This window comes from Hordeum vulgare, chromosome 7H (assembly GCF_904849725.1).
Source record: "Hordeum vulgare subsp. vulgare chromosome 7H, MorexV3_pseudomolecules_assembly, whole genome shotgun sequence".
Classification (NCBI taxonomy): Eukaryota; Viridiplantae; Streptophyta; class Magnoliopsida; order Poales; family Poaceae; genus Hordeum; species Hordeum vulgare.
Window position 1 is genome coordinate 543,205,095 of NC_058524.1, and position 17,088 is coordinate 543,222,182.

The following is a 17,088-nucleotide window of genomic DNA, read 5'->3' on the forward strand; positions in this document are numbered from 1 at the left end:
AAAGATTTATCATACATTATAGCCTAGGAGATATTTAGTACGGATCTCCCCCTTAGTATGTGCATGATAAAATAACGGAGCTCCCTTTTAATGTGTTTATTGAACATATAATGGATCAACATGTAAGGATAATAGATCATCATAGAAGTAGAGGAGCAAAACATAATAGTCTATGATGATATCATAGCAATCCATAGCAATCACAATCATTCATAAGTAGACATACATGAGTTTATCCATTACATTAAATCTCCAAAGACTAAAAACTACGATACATGACTCCCCCTTTGGCACCAAGTACCAAAAAGGGAGGCACCAACAGCAACAACCATGCTCAGAGCTCATCAGCATCATCATCAGCATCATCCTCATCGTCAGGCAAGCCACTGCCACCAGCCTCGTCAAGGAAATCAGCCCACTCAGGACCAGATGGGAAGCCAAAGTCAGAAGGAGGAGCAGCAGGAGGGGCCTCATCATCACTCACATCAAGAGTGCCCGAGGCTCTTTAGACGAGCCTTGAGGGCATTCTTGGAGGAGACTAAGCGAGAAACCACATCATGGGTTTGACCACACTGGAAAGAGACGGCCTTCATCATAGCAGAATGTGCCTTGCCAAGGAATTTGGCAATGCGACCGAGAGGAGCGGAGCTAGATGAGGGGGTGGCTGACCGGGCAGCAGTGCGGCGAGTGGATATGGAGGATGGGGCTTTCTTGGGAGCATAGTTATCCGCCATGTGAGCGGGAATGACCCACTTGCGATGTGTGTGAGTGACAGCAACAGAGAAATCAGCAACATGATTAATAAGAGCCTGGATGAAGGGGGCATGAGGAAAGGCTCGCTTGTACTGAAAGCTAGCAAGCCGAATCTCATGCCATAGAAAAGTGAGGCACATTAATTTTGCTCTTGGGGTGCTCGTACAAGTGAGACATGATGTCAATACAATAGCCACTACAAGACCCCTTATCACCCATCTTGGGATAGATGGTGCGGATGAGACACTGAAAGATGATGAAGTAAGGTGAGCGCCAGATGGATACCTGGTTAAGATCCTTCATGCGTTCATCCGCATCAAGCTCACTGAGTGGTTTGAGAAGATACCCACACGCCTCAATGGACTTAGGCGCATGGTTAGGATCATCCCTATGTATTTTGAAGCCGGAGTTGGGGAAACCAAGTGCGGCAACAAATGTATCATAAGAAGCTGTGAAGCGAACGTCAGAGGTGATCCAGCTAACAGTGTGGTTCGGAGCAAAGAAGCATGTGGCATAGAACTGGTGAATGGCAGCAGCATTAAAGTCGCGATGAAAGGCAAATGGGGCGGCAAGCCCCGATGCCTCAATAAGCTCAATGGCACCCGGGTATTTCGCCGGGTGCATGCGAATATGCTCAAGATCTATATAGAGATGAACAGATAAACCCTTAGGAACTATGACTGTAGTAAAAATGTCCGCCTGGACGTGTGTGCGGAAACTTGAGTCCGTAGAGTCACGTACGACAGCGTATTGATCAATGTCGCGGCGGAAAGTGAGGAATGACGACTTGGCAAGTGTGGTGAAGTTCACGGTTGCACGACCTAAGGTAGCAGGGGGTTCTAGTGAGATGCGACGAGCTTCACCTGCGGGCTGAGTAGGAGGAGGTGGTGGCATGTAGGACGCCCTACGAGTCCTGGGCTTTGGCTTGGACCTCCGATCGGCGGGCTGGTCAGCAAGGTCCTCGGCGGCAAGCTCATCCTCGAAGTCGGAGTCATCACCATCAGACGGCGAGGGGAGCTGTGGAGGCGGAGAACGTCGGGCAGTCCGTTTGAAGGGACGACGTGGCCCGTCGGAGTCCGACCCCGTGCTAGTAGGGGCGCGAGAGGATGACCCAGCAACGTTCTTCCGTGCGGCATGCTTGGTCTTGGGCATGGTGCACAACAACCTGTAGACGGATCCCGCGGAGGAAGAAGAGGAAGGAGAGAAGGATCCACGGAGGAGATCGGGAAGATCTCGGAAGGGGCGGCGCTGGCGAGTGCTCCTGGAGCTGACGACGGCGGCGGTAGGGGAAAAAGGGGGCGCGTGAGGGCTAGGGCAAAGCCCAGCCCCGCGCACAGCTATTTATAGGCCCCGATACGTCGGACGTCCCACAGGCGTCGGACGTCCGGAGAGGAGTGTGTCGCCGGACGACCGACACTGGTCGGACGACCGAAAGGAGATTTGGCGCCGGACGTCCGAGACACGTCGGACGACCGAGAAAGAGGAGGAGGCAGAGGCTGATTTTGGAATTTTTGATGATGAGATGATGATTTTCATGGTTTCTCACAAAAAGTACGAACATAGTTGCCTACAAGCATTACATATACTACTTGTGGACACAAATTGATTTATGTGTACTTTGTAAGCTCAAAAACAGAACATTAAGACTCACTCCCCCTAAATGCATGCCCACATCAAGACATAAACATAATGTGAGTGTGTGTATGTGTGCAAGGTTTCAAGTTATGTTGTCAAGCTCCAAGATACCAAGTTCATGCCTAAGTTGACAGAACCTAGCTATGCTAAGTGGCTTGGTGAAAATGTCGGCTAGCTGCATGTCGGTACCCACATGGGTAATATCAATGTCACCCTTTTGCACATGGTCTCTCAAGAAATGATACCTAATATCTATATGTTTTGTGCGAGGGTGATCAATGGGGTTCTCGGAGATCTTTATGGCACTTTCATTATCACAGAGAAGAGGAACGTGTCGATACGTGATACCATAATCCTTTAGTGTTTGCCTCATTCATAGCAGTTGGGTTGCACAGCTTGCGGCTGCAATATATTCGGCCTCGGCTGTGGAGAGAGAAACACAGTTCTGCTTTTTTGAGGACCAACTTACCAAGGAGCGTCCAAGAAACTGACATGCACCGGAAGTGGATTTCCGTCCCACTTTGTCACCGGCCCAATCCGCATCGGAGTACCCAATAAGATCGAACTTTGCATCCTTAGGGTACCATAAGCCTAACTTTGGGGTGTGAACAAGGTATCTAAGAATATGCTTAACCGCCGTATGATGGCTTTCCCTAGGGGAAGCTTGAAATCTAGCACATATGCCTACACTTAACATGATGTCCGGTCTAGGTGCGCAAAGATAAAGTAGCGAACCAATCATGGAGCGGTAAGTAGATGGGTCAAAAGGAATACCGTTTGTGTCTTCATTTAGAACTACATCTGTGGCCAAGGGTGTCTTCATTGGTTTAGCATTTTTCATATAAAATTTTTCAAGAATGTCCTTGAGGTACTTAGTTTGAGACAAGAAAATCCCTTCTTGAAATTGTTGTATTTGAAAACCAAGAAAGAACTTCAAGTCCGTGTTGAGTGACATCTCAAAGGTCTTGGTCATGGAGGCCGCAAACTTCTTGCATAAATGGATGTTAGGAGAACCAAAAATGATGTCATCTACATAGATTTGGCATAAGATCAAATCACCATTTTCCCTCTTAGTAAAAAGAGTGGGATCGATCACCCCCACCACAAAGCCATCATCGAGTAGGAACTTCTTAAGATGATCGTACCAAGCACGGGGTGCTTGTTTGAGGCCATACAGAGCCTTGTGAAGTTTGTATACATGGTCTTTGTGGTGAGGGTCAACAAACCCAGGTGGTTGTGATACATATACCTCTTCTTGTAGAGGACCGTTAAGAAAAGCACTTTTCACATCCATTTGATGCAAAGTAAAACCATTGAAAGCAACATAGGCCAATAAAATGCGAATGGACTCAAGACGAGCAACAGGGGCGAAAGTTTCACCAAAGTCCAAACCTTCAACTTGGGAGTACCCCTGTGCTACTAACCTTGCCTTGTTGCGTAGGACAATCCCATTCTCATTTTCCTTGTTCTTGAAAATCCATTTAGTTCCAATGACATTATGTTCCTCAGTTGGTCGTTCTACCAATGACCATACTTTGTTGCGTGTAAAACTATTTAACTCCTCTTGCATAGCAAGGAGCCAGTCATTGTCACACAATGCATCCTGAACCCTGTGTGGCACGGTACTAGAGACAAACGAAAAGTAAGCACACAAGTTTGTTAATTGTTTACGAGTCACTCTACCTTCCGACACGCCGGTGAGGATTTGATCAATATCAACACGACCGGCCACACATGGCATGATGGAGGTCAGGGTTTCACGAGGTTCGACTTCGTTTCCATCATCAACGTCCTCAACATATGGATCATTTATGTGCGGAGGAAGATATTCCTCTTCGCGTTGCACCTGTTGAGGTTCATCATCAAACATACCCATACTTTGGTCTAGCTCTTGAAGATCAACTTGTTCTTGAGTGTGATCAGGGTGAGGGACATGTTCTCCCACTTGATCCTCAACAACTGGCATGATGTGTGTGCTAGTATCTTGTGGAGGTACGGGCAGTGAACTGTCTTGAGGATGAGAAATACTCTCATCATCTTCATCATCATCATCATGGGGTGTTTGTTCCATGGGAAGAAGTGCACCTACACCCATGTTTAAGATATCTTGTGGGGAGTCTTCTTCACCTGCATCATTTAGATCAACTTGCTCCCCATGGGAGCGGTTAAATTCATCAAACGTCACGTCACAAGTTTCTATAACACATCCAGTGGATTTGTTGTAGACTCTGTAGGCGTGAGAGTTTGACCCATAGCCAACAAAAATCCCTTCAGTTGTTTTGGATTGAAATTTTCCTAACCGTTCCCGTTTGTTGAGGATGAAACACTTGCATCCAAACAGACGAAAGTACTTAACATTGGGCTTGTTCCCAGTTAGGAGCTCATATGGAGTCTTCTCCAACATTGATCGAAGGAAGAGTCGGTTTGATGCATGACATGCTGTGTGACGGCCTCAGCCCAAAAACTATGTGGTGACTTGTATTCGTCTAACATGGACCTTGCCATTTCCACAAGTGTCCGGTTCTTCCTCTCTGCCACACCATTTTGCTGAGGGGTGTAAGGTGCGGAGTACTGATGTTCAATTCCCTCATCAAACTTCTTCTAGGGTGTAGTTCTTGAACTCAGAGCCATTATCACTTCTTACTGCCTTGATGTCCTTGTCAAACTTCCGCTGGGCTTGTTTGGCAAAATCAATGAAGGTGATCTTCGTCTCGTCCTTGGACTTGAGAAAGAACACCCATGTATATCTTGAGTAATCATCAACAATCACTAGGCCATACTTTTTCCCTCCAAGACTTGCCCATGAAGGAGGCCCAAACAGATCCACATGAAGGAGCTCTAACGGCCTCGAAGTGGATACAATGTTCTTGGGTGGATGTTTTGATTGATGTTGTTTTCCAGCTATGCATGCACTGCACACACGATCTTTATTAAAAGATACATTTGTTAGTCCAAGGATGTGATTGTCGTTTAAGAGATTTTGAAGATTTTTCATGCCAACATGGGCAAGCCGGCGATGCCACAGCCATCCCATGTCGGCTTTGGCCATTAGACAAGTTGTATGGAAGGTGCTCTCTTTTGAGAAATCAACCATGTAAAGGTTGCCATCCAACTCTCCAACAAAGGCCACTTCGAGAGTGTCTCTCTTAAATACTTTCACATCCGTTAGTCCAAATAATGTGTCATAACCGACGGAAGCCAATTGGCGAACTGAAAGTAAATGATATTGAAGAGATTGGACAAGCATGACATTTGCAATAGACATGTCATTAGTGATTGCCACCTTGCCCAACCCAATTACCTGCCCTTTCGACCCTCCACCAAATACAATGCTCATGTATGGTCGAATGGCTTGCATGAAGTCATAGAGCAAGTTACTATCTCCGATCATATGATTGGTGCATCCACTGTCGATCACCCATTTGGCTCCTCCGCAGAAAACAACCTATAACGAATTAAGACTTGGTTTGAGGTACCCATTTCGTCATGGGGCCTTTCACATTAGTTACAAGAGTCTTAGGGACCCAAATAGCATAGAATCGGAATGCATTACGGGGACCAATGAATTTAGCATAAACCTCTCCTTCCTTTGATTTGCGTAGTACATAGGATGGAGGCATGAATTCGGTTGTCTTGTTGTGAGTAGGCGAACCCCTAGTGGCTGACCCACTCACAACCTTACCTTTCTCCTTGTGTCCCTCTCGTACAAATATTTCTTTAAGCGGAGTGGTACACTTGAGAGGAGATGCACTTTTCTTGGCGGTGCTTGGGTTGAACCCAAGCCCTTCCTTGGCAAGGCCTCCATTGTGTCGACTTAAGATCTCATTGAGAGTCTTTTGTCCTTGTGCACATGTCATGAGACCTCTGTCTAGCTGTGCCTTTAGCGAACAGTTTTCCTCAAGGATAGATGTCAGTTCACTACTGGAGTTAGAAGTGCAGGTATCAACATTAATAATAGGTGAGGAGTAGGCCTTAGCTAAAGTGTCAAGATAAGTAACCTTGAGTGCCTCAAAGCTCTTTGTAAGAACAGTGAGTTTCTCTTCCTTGTCTTTGAGAGACAAGGATAGACGCTCACAGTCTTTAGAAAGGGAAGCATGAGAGTTCACTAGTCGGTTTTTATCATTTAGTAACTCTTTGCACACAGATTCAGCCTTTTTCAAGGAGGCAAGATCATTAGCATGTTTATCAAGGTTTTCACCTACTTTTGAGCATAATGCATCATTTTGTGCTTCCTCATACAGGACTTTCTGCTCAAGGATTTCATTTCTTTCCTTCTCCTCACTGACGAGGGTTTCGAGTTCCTTGATGGTATTGGTGTGCTTACTCACCATTTCCATAAGTATGCGAAACATAGTGAGCTTCTTTCCTTTAAGAGAGCACATAAATTTGTTTATTTTAGCAAACATGGGATGATCTAAGTCATTATCCTCATAGTGATCTTCCGCATCAAGATACTCATCAGATGGGGTAGAAGCTAGACTGAAGGAGTTTAACCGTGGAGTTACCTTAACCTTATCATGGGAGCTTTGGTCTTCCTCATCTCCCATGGCAGTCTTTGCCATCAAACACTTGTGAGCGTTGCCCTTGTAGTCCTTCATATAGTTGTAGTGAACAACTTCACCACTTTTGTTGACTAGCCTCAAGGTGTTTTGTGTATCCCGAGCTACTCCGGCAACCCCACCAACATCTTCTGGATCTGATTCTTCTTGTGCAACCATTGCTCTTCCATCTGTCCTCTTGAGCTTGGAGTTCATAGGGTTTGGCAACTTCTTCTTTACAAAGGTCTTTGGAAACCTTGGTTTGTCTTCTCTCTTCTCATAAGGGAGGTCATTGGAGAAGTGGTTGGTTTCCTCACAGTTGTAGCATTTCCTTACCTTCTTCTTTGGGAATCTTCCCTTGAATTTTCCTGCACTGAACTTCTTTACAAAGAGAGCAATGTCCTCATAAGATGGGCTTTCATCAGAGTCAACATCATCACCATCTTCGCAGTCATCATCACCCTCTTCTTCTTCACTTTCTTCTTCGTCACATTCATGCTTGGCTTTCAAAGCAAGATTGATCTTTGATGTTGAAGTGCCATGCATGGCAAGGTGCTTTGTTGCATTTTCCTTTGACTCTTCAAATAGTTGGAAAGTGGATATGATGTCATCTGGAGTCATTTCTTTGAACCCATGGTGCTGCCTCATGTCCCATACCATTTGATGGTGATATGGAGCAAGAGCATGAAGTAACTTGTCCACGAGAAATCTCTTGGTCAGATTGAAACCATCTTGCGTCTTGTCACAGTCACATGACTCAATGTGTGCGGCGAGAGTCATGAGCCGTTCTAGTAGTTGCTTGGGAGATTCACCCTTCTCCATACAGAAATTCTGTAATTGCCCCTTGGCAATTTCATATTGAGCAAGCCGAAGAGTGGAGGTACCGGTCTTGGTCCTTATAATGCTATCCCACAGTTCCTTGGCACTTGTGATGTGAATGTAAGGTCTCCGTTGCTTGTCATTTATTCCTTTTCTTATGCACATGATCGCAGTGTCATTGAGATGCTTGTCATAAGTTTCTCTGGGAGTGAGGCACCTTGGATCTACAGGATTGTACCCATGCTCGAGGATGTCCAACATCTCATCATTGGCGTACCTAAGATGATCCTGCATACCAACTCTCCACAAAGCAAAATCGGAATTGTCATCAAGCAAGGGAGGTTTACCTCCAGGATTGTACTTAGGTTTCTCAATTTGAGATCTAGCATAAAGCCATGGAACACTGGTTTGGTTCCTTTCCGGAGGTTGTTGGCCAAATGAAGTACCGTGCACATGTGGCCCTGAGGCCCTCGGGGACGTGGTTGTCCCCGTGGTTAGTGACGCCAGTCTCATTTGGACCATGGCCTCAAGAGAAGCATCATGCTCCTCCTTTTTCTTGGCAAGGGCCCATTCCAGGTCCTCAGAGGTGAAAGACTTGACTTTCGTGGAAGTCCCGTCCCTCTGCACTGGAGCTACCGTAGCTGGAACCCCGTCCATCTCGCTCTAGGGCGGTTAAGCCACAAGAATAGAGCACGAGGCTCTGATACCAATTGAAAAGGATCGAGATGGACCTACGACAAGGAGTAAGCTATTTAGAGTGAAGTAAGACAAGCGGTAAACAATAATCAAATACAAGTACGTAATAAGGATTAACACAGGTAGAGAGTTAGGGTTAGGAATAACCGAAACTCCAAGAGAGACAAGGATGTATCCGATGTTCACTTCCTTGGAGGGAAGCTACGTCACCGTTAGAGGGGCGGATGTTACCACGAAGGAACACCAACGCCACGAAGGCTCACCCTATTCTCCCTTTGACATAACTCCACGAAGGCGTTTCTCAACCACTAGTGGTAAGCCTTGAGGTGGCTTCCAAACCTTCACAAACTTTCCGGGGGAAATCACAATGGTTTGATTCCTCTCCGAAGACTCCTACCGCCTAGGAGTCTCCAACCTCCAAGAGTAACAAGATCACGGGGATTGCTCAAAACTTGCTCAAATCACAAATCACTTTGGTGGGAAGGAGGAGAGGGAGACGATCTATCTTTTGATTGGAAGAACACTCAAAGGGACTCACAAATGCTCTTGGGATCTAAGATTTGGTGTAGACAAGAGTGAGTGAGAAGAAAGATGTTCTTGGATGTATTCTAGTTGTGTTGAACACCCTCTCACGAAGTGGGTGAGGGGTATATATAGTGGGGAGTGTAAAACAGCCGTTGGGGACACTTTAAGTCACACAGGGTTCGGACGTCCGGCAGTTCTCGGAAGTCCGGGCGTCCGCAAGGGGTCGGACGTCCAACACGGGTCGGTCGTCCGATGGCTGTAGCTATGACTGGAAACACTGTGAATTGAACAGCGACCGGACGTCCGGAGAAGGCCGGAAATCCGAGTTATTCGACTCAACTTCTTCTGGTGGGGGGTTTCGGATTTCCGAAAGGGGACGGACGTCCGGCCCTCGGACGTCCGGAGGGAGCCGGAAATCCGAGTTATAGAGCTCATGTTCTTCTGGTGCAGGGCTCCGGATTTCCGAAGCTGGTCGGATGTCCGGCCCTCGGATGTCCGGAGGGAGCCGGAAATCCGAGTTATATGACTCAAATACTACTGGTGGGTGGCTCCGGATTTCCGAAGCCTGTCGGTCGTCCGGCCCTCGGACGTCCGGAGGGAGCCGGAAGTCCGAGGCAATAGACCTGTTTTGAGATAGGAGCAGATAAGAGAATATGTGGTATTGGATAGGATAGTGAAGATGTGGTATGAGCAAGTTCATCGTAAAACCTGTGATCCCCTCTTAATAGTGCGGGATCCCTATACTCAATATTAGTAAACTCAAAAGGATAGTCTACATCATCTTTTCTCAAACCCGAGCCTTCTTGAAATATAAATCCCGATCTTCTCAGACCACCTTTGACACATAATTCTCAATCTACTAAAGTACTTGCCATCCTGAGATACACTCAACAAATAGGATTAGTTTCCTATGTATGTGTTGTCATTAACACCAAAAGTCGATTAGGGGCATAGCATGCACTTTCAGTCTCAAAAGCCCTAAACCTCTAGTATATATAGGAGGAGGGGAGGGGCAGCCTTGGCACGCCAAGGAAGGCCTCCTTGGGTCAACCGAAGTGGGGAAGGGAGGAGTCCTCCTCAAATCCCACTTGGATTAGGACTCCTTCCTTATTTTCCCACCTCTTTTGGATTTTCCACTTTTTCCTCATGGGATTTCCTTGGATGACTTTGTCAGCCCATTATACCTTATTGCGCATCCAATAAACCCACGTGGACCCCTTGGGGCGTAGTGGTCCCACCCAGTGGGCCCCCGGAACCCATTCGTCACTCCCGGTACATAGCTGGCAATGCCCGAAAACCTTCTGGAATCGAAACACCAACTTCCTATATATCAATCTTCGTTTTCAGACAATTCCAGAACTCCTCGTGACGTCCAGGATCTCATCCGGGACTCCGAACAAAACTTTGGTCACCAACACATATAACTCAACTATACCGAAACATCACCGAACCTTAAGTGTGCAGACCCTGCGGGTTCGAGAACTATGCAGACAGGACCTAAGACACTCTCTGGTCAATAACCAATAGCGGGACCTGGATGTCTGTATTGGCTCCTACATATTCTACGAATATCTCTATCGGTTGAACCTCTATGTCAAGGATTCATATAATCCCGTATACTATTCCCTTTGTCCTTCGGTATGTTACTTGCCCGAGATTCGATCGTCGGTATCATCATACCTAGTTCAATCACGTTACCGGCAAGTCTCTTTACTCGTTCCGTAATACAAGATCCCGTAACTAACTCCTTAGTCACATTGCTTGCAAGGCTTGTTGTGATGTTGTATTACCGAGTGGGACCCGAGATACCTCTCCGTCACAGAGAGTGACAAATCCCAGTCTTGATCCATGCCAACCCAACAGACACCTTTGGAGATACCTGTATAGCACCTTTATAGTCACCCAGTTACGTTGCGACATTTGATACACACAAGGTATTCCTCCGGTGTCCGGGAGTTGCATGATCTCATGGTCATAGGAACAGATACATTAACATGAAGAAAACAGTAACAATAAACTGACACGATCATATGCTATGTTTACAATTTGGGTCTCGTCCATCACATCATTCTCCTAATGATGCGATCTAGTTATCAAGTGACAACATATGTCTATGGTTAGGAAACCTTAACTATCTTTGATCAACGAGCTAGTCAACTAGAGGCTTACTAGGGACAGTGTTTTGTCTATATATCCACACATGTATTTGTGTTTCCAATCATACAATTATAGCATGGATAATAAACGATTATCATGAATAAAGAAATATAATAATAGATTATTTATTATTGCCTCTAGGGCATATTTCCAACAGATTGGCACCACGTAGGCAACATTTTACATAAACACCCCTCATAGACTTCCCCTTCTCACTTGTGGTCCCTCTGTTCTTTTCTCCACACGTGGGCTTTCGTGAACACCGTCCTCGACGGGCTAGCCCAACCTCGATGCTTCTCCGTGTGCCATGGCCACCATCGAGCTGCCCCTGCCCCAGCTTGTTGGAGAACGTCGCATGTGAAACAATAAATTTCCTACGCGCACACAAGATCTATCCATGGTGACGACCATCTACGAGAGGGGAGAGTGCATCTACATACCCTTGTAGATCGCTAAGCAGAAGCGTATATAACATGGTTGATGTAGTCGTACGTCTTCGTGATCCAATCAAGATCCGTCCCGCGATCTCAACACGATCCGTCCTGCGATCTCATCACGATCCTTCCCGATCTAGTGCCGAACGAACGGCACCTCCGCGTTCAGCACACGTACAGCTCGATGACGATCTCCGTCTTCTTGATCCAGCAAGAGGGGTGGAGAGGTAGATGAGTTCTCCAGCACGACGGCGTGGTGGTGGTGGTGGTGAACTAATCCAGCAGGGCTTCGCCAAGCTCTACTGAACTAATCTAGAGGAGAAAACAAGGTAGAGAGAGAGGGCAACACGTGGCTAATTAGGGTTAGGGGTGCCCTCAAAATCATTTAGTATATATAGGAGGGAGAGAGGGGAGGAGGCAGCCAAAAGGATCCTTTGATTCGGCTGAACTGGAGAGGAGGTGGAGGAGTCCACCTCCAATCCTACTCCTAGTAGGATTCCACCTTCTCTCCTCCTTCCCTTTTTCCCTATTTCCTTTTTTTCTCCTTGGTTGAAATAGGCCCTCTTGGGCTGGCCGCGCCAGACCACTAAGAGCTTGTGCACCGCCTTTAGGCCTATTAGGTTCTCCCTCGGGTGGGTGGCCCCTCCCGGTAAAACCCCAGAACCCATTCGTCACTTCTGGTACTTTACCCGTAATGTTCGATAATTTTCCGAAAGCCAAATGCAACTTTCCTATACATCAATCTTTACCTCCGGACCATTCCGGAGCTCCTCGTGACGTCTGGGATCTCATCCGGGACTCCGAGCAACTTTCAATCACCAACACACATAACTCAATAATGCCGAAACGTTACCGAACCTTAACTGTACAGACCCTGCAGGTTCGAAAACTACGTAGACATGACGTGAGACACTCTTCGGTCAATAACCAATAGCGGGACCTAGATGCCCATATTAGATCATACATATTCTACAAAGATCTTTATCGGTTGAACCTCTATGTCAAGGATTCAGTTAATCTCGTATGCTATTTTCTTTATCCTTCGGTATGTTACTTGCCCGAGATTCGATTGTCGGTATCTCCATACCTAGTTCAATCTCGTTACCGGAAAGTCTCTTTACTAGTTCTGTAATACAAGATTCCATGACTAACTCCTTAGTCACATTGCTTGCAAGGCTTATTGTGATGTTGTATTAGCGAGTGGGCCCCGAGATACCTCTCCGTCATACGGAGTGACAAATCCCAGTCTCGATTCACGCCAACCCAACAGACACCTTTGGAGATACCTATAGAGCACCTTTATAGTCACCCACTTACGTTGCAACGTTTGATACACATAAGGTATTCCTCCGGTGTCCGGGAGTTACATGATCTCATGGTCATAGAAACAAATACATTGACATACAGAAAACAGTAGCAATAAACTGACACGATCATATGCTATGTTCATAGTTTGGGTCTTGTCCATCACATCATTCTCCTAATGATGTGATCCCGTTATCAAACGATATCTCATGTCTATGGTCGAGAAACCTTGACCATCTTTGATCAAAGAGCTACTCAACTAGAGGCTTACTAGAGACAGTGTGTTGTCTATGTATCCACACATGTATTTGAGTTTCCAATCAATACAATTCTAGCATGGACAATAAATGATTATCATGAACAAGGAAGTATAATAATAATTAATTTATTGTTGTCTCTAGAGCATATTTCGAACACAGTTGTACCTAGTAGACTAGACCAGTCTCGAGTACCTCACCGCGGGACATGACTCCATTGACCATTGGGCACCAACAGAAACACCATCATCGTTATCCACGAAGTCCCTTGTGTCGACGCTGCTGTGTTGCTGGTGTTGTTCTGCTACAGTCGTTTCTAGACCCGCAGCTACCGCAAGACGACGCCAAGGGAGAGGCAATAGTGGGGATGATGCTTACATGGCGCTAGTCAACTCGCCACACGACTTGGTTAAACATGGATAGGATCAACGATGAATCACTTCCTCACAATTACGATTCACACATGTTCACTTTCAAATTTTTAGGACCTAATTTTTTTCTTGATAATATGTGTCTCATTCATATCATAAAGATCAAAGTACAAGTCACATAAAAATCGACATGACAAAACTGAAAAGATAGAAGAACATTTCTGAGTTTGACACCAACGTCCGTCATCTGCCTCTGGCACTACCATAACAGTCATCGAATAAAAGAATGACGAATAATCTTCTCTCCCGAGCTCCATCGCTGATATGCAGCTTTGCGAGCCTTCAAGGTGGCTCACCAAAAATGAAGCCCTTATCATTGAACGAATCAGACCGGGATAACACCGCAGACACGCCATCGAACTCCAGATCTAGCACTCCACCACGACTAAGATGTCGAAGTAGGAAACCATACCCATCATCCACGAACCACGAACCCAGCACACGTTCCGTCTTCCAGATGTCGTCGATGTAGACCACAATCTGCATTCGCTCCTGGACTACCTCCCAAGCTCCGCACAGACGCCGGAGCAAACGTCGTCGCGACGGTGGAGCCCGAGGACACAGATCCACCACGAGGATGCCGCCACCGCCACGCCATCCTTGCTTGAATAGACTGGTTTTTAAATCCATCCCCAACCATAGGACCGATGGCCTCATCAGGGAAGTATTCGAATAATCATTATTCAACATCGCCATCACCGCTGCCGAAGCCAAGGCAATGAACAACATAAAAACCTAAACTACAAAAACTAAAAATGATCCACATGCGTGGATCCGGCGACCCTCCTCACCACCGGCGGCCGAGGTCGCTGACGGAGGAAGGTGTTGGGGAACGTCGCATGGGAAACAAAAATTTTCCTACGCGCACGAAGACCTATCATGGTGATGTCCATCTACGAGAGGGGATGAGTGATCTACGTACCCTTGTAGATCGTACAGCAGAAGCGTTAGTGAACGCGGTTGATGTAGTGGAACGTCCTCACGTCCCTCGATCCGCCCCGCGAACAATCCCGCGATCAGTCCCACGATCTAGTAACGAACGGACGGCACCTCCGCGTTCAACACACGTACAGCTCGACGATGATCTCGGCCTTCTTGATCCAGCAAGAGAGACGGAGAGGTAGAAGAGTTCTCCGGCAGCGTGACGGCGCTCCGGAGGTTGGTGATGACCTTGTCTCAGCAGGGCTCCGCCCGAGCTCCGAAGAAACGCGATCTAGAGGAAAAACCGTGGAGGTATGTGCTCGGGCTGCCGTGGAAAAGTCGTCTCAAATCAGCCCCAATACCTCCGTATATATAGGTGGGAGGGAGGGGACCTTGCCTTGGGGCTCAAGGAGCCCCAAGGGGGTCGGCCGAGTCCAAGGGGGGAAGGCTCCCCCCCCAAACCGAGTTGGACTTGGTTTGGTGGGTGGGAGTCCTTCCCTTCCTTCCCACCTCCCTTTTTTTTCTTTCTCTTTGATTTTCCTTTGTATGGCGCATAGGGCCCTTTTGGGCTGTCCCACCAGCCCACTAAGGGATGGTGCGCCACCCTCATGGCCTATGGGCTTCCCCGGGGTGGGTTGCCCCCCCCCCCCCCGGTGAACTTCCGGAACCCATTCGTCATTCCCGGTACATTCCCGGTAACTCCGAAAACCTTCCGGTAATCAAATGAGGTCATCCTATATATCAATCTTCGTTTCCGGACTATTACGGAAACCCTCGTGACATCCGTGATCTCATCCGGGACTCCGAACAACATTCGGTAACCAACCATATAACTCAAATACGCATAAAACAACGTTGAACCTTAAGTGTGCAGACCCTGCGGGTTCGAGAACTATGTAGACATGACCCGAGAGACTCCTCGGTCAATATCCAATAGCGGGACCTGGATGCCCATATTGGATCCTACATATTCTACGAAGATCTTATCGTTTGAACCTCAGTGCCAAGGATTCATATAATCCCGTATGTCATTCCCTTTGTCCTTCGGTATGTTACTTGCCCGAGATTCGATCGTCAGTATCCGTATACCTATTTCAATCTCGTTTACCGGCAAGTCTCTTTACTCGTTCCGTAATACAAGATCCCGCAACTTACACTAAGTTACATTGCTTGCAAGGCTTGTGTGTGATGTTGTATTACCGAGTGGGCCCCGAGATACCTCTCCGTCACACGGAGTGACAAATCCCAGTCTTGATCCATACTAACTCAACTAACACCTTTGGAGATACCTGTAGAGCATCTTTATAGTCACCCAGTTACGTTGCGACGTTTGATACACACAAAGCATTCCTCCGGTGTCAGTGAGTTATATGATCTCATGGTCATAGGAATAAATACTTGACACGCAGAAAACAGTAGCAACAAAATGACACGATCAACATGCTACGTCTATTAGTTTGGGTCTAGTCCATCACATGATTCTCCTAATGATGTGATCCCGTTATCAAGTGACAACACTTGCCTATGGCCAGGAAACCTTGACCATCTTTGATCAACGAGCTAGTCAACTAGAGGCTTACTAGGGACAGTGTTTTGTCTATGTATCCACACAAGTATTGTGTTTCCAATCAATACAATTATAGCATGGATAATAAACGATTATCATGAACTAAGAAATATAATAATAACTAATTTATTATTGCCTCTAGGGCATATTTCCAACAGTCTCCCACTTGCACTAGAGTCAATAATCTAGTTCACATCACCATGTGATTCCAACGAATCCAACACCCATATAGTTCTGGGGTCTGATCACGTCTTGCTCGTGAGAGAGGTTTTAGTCAACGGTTCTGAAACTTTCAGATCCGTGTGTTCTTTACAAAGCTTTATGTCATCTTATAGATGCTGCTACTACGTGCTATTCGGAAATGCTCCAAATATCTACTCTACTATACGAATCCGTTTCACTACTCATAGTTATTCGGATTAGTGTCAAAGTTTGCATCAACGTAACCCTTTACGACGAACTCTTTAACCACCTCCATAATCGAGAAAAAAATTCCTTAGTCCATTAGTTACTAAGGATAAATTTTGACCGCTGCTAGTGATTCAATCATGGATCACTCTCTGTACCTCTCAACAGACTTTGAGTCAAGGCACACATCAGGTGCGGTACACAGCATGGCATACTTTAGATTCTACGGCTAAGGCATAGAAGACGATCTTCGTCTATTCTCTTTATTCTGCCGTGGTCGGATTTTGAGTCTTACTCAAATTCACACCTCACAACGCAACCAAGAACTCTTTCTTCGCTGATCTATTTTGAACTCCTTCAAAAACTTGTCAAGGCATGCATCTTATTGAAACTTTCATTAAGCGCTTTTGATCTATCTCCATAGATCTTTGATGCTCAACGTTCAAGTAGCGCTATCCAGGTATTCCTTTGAAAACTCCTTTCAAACAACCTTATATGCTTTACAGAAATTCTACATCACTTCTGATCCACAATATGTCAACCACATATACTTATCAGAAATTCTATAGTGCTCCCACTCACTTCTTTGGAAATACAAGTTTCTCATAAACCTTGTACACACCCAAAATCTTTGATCATCTC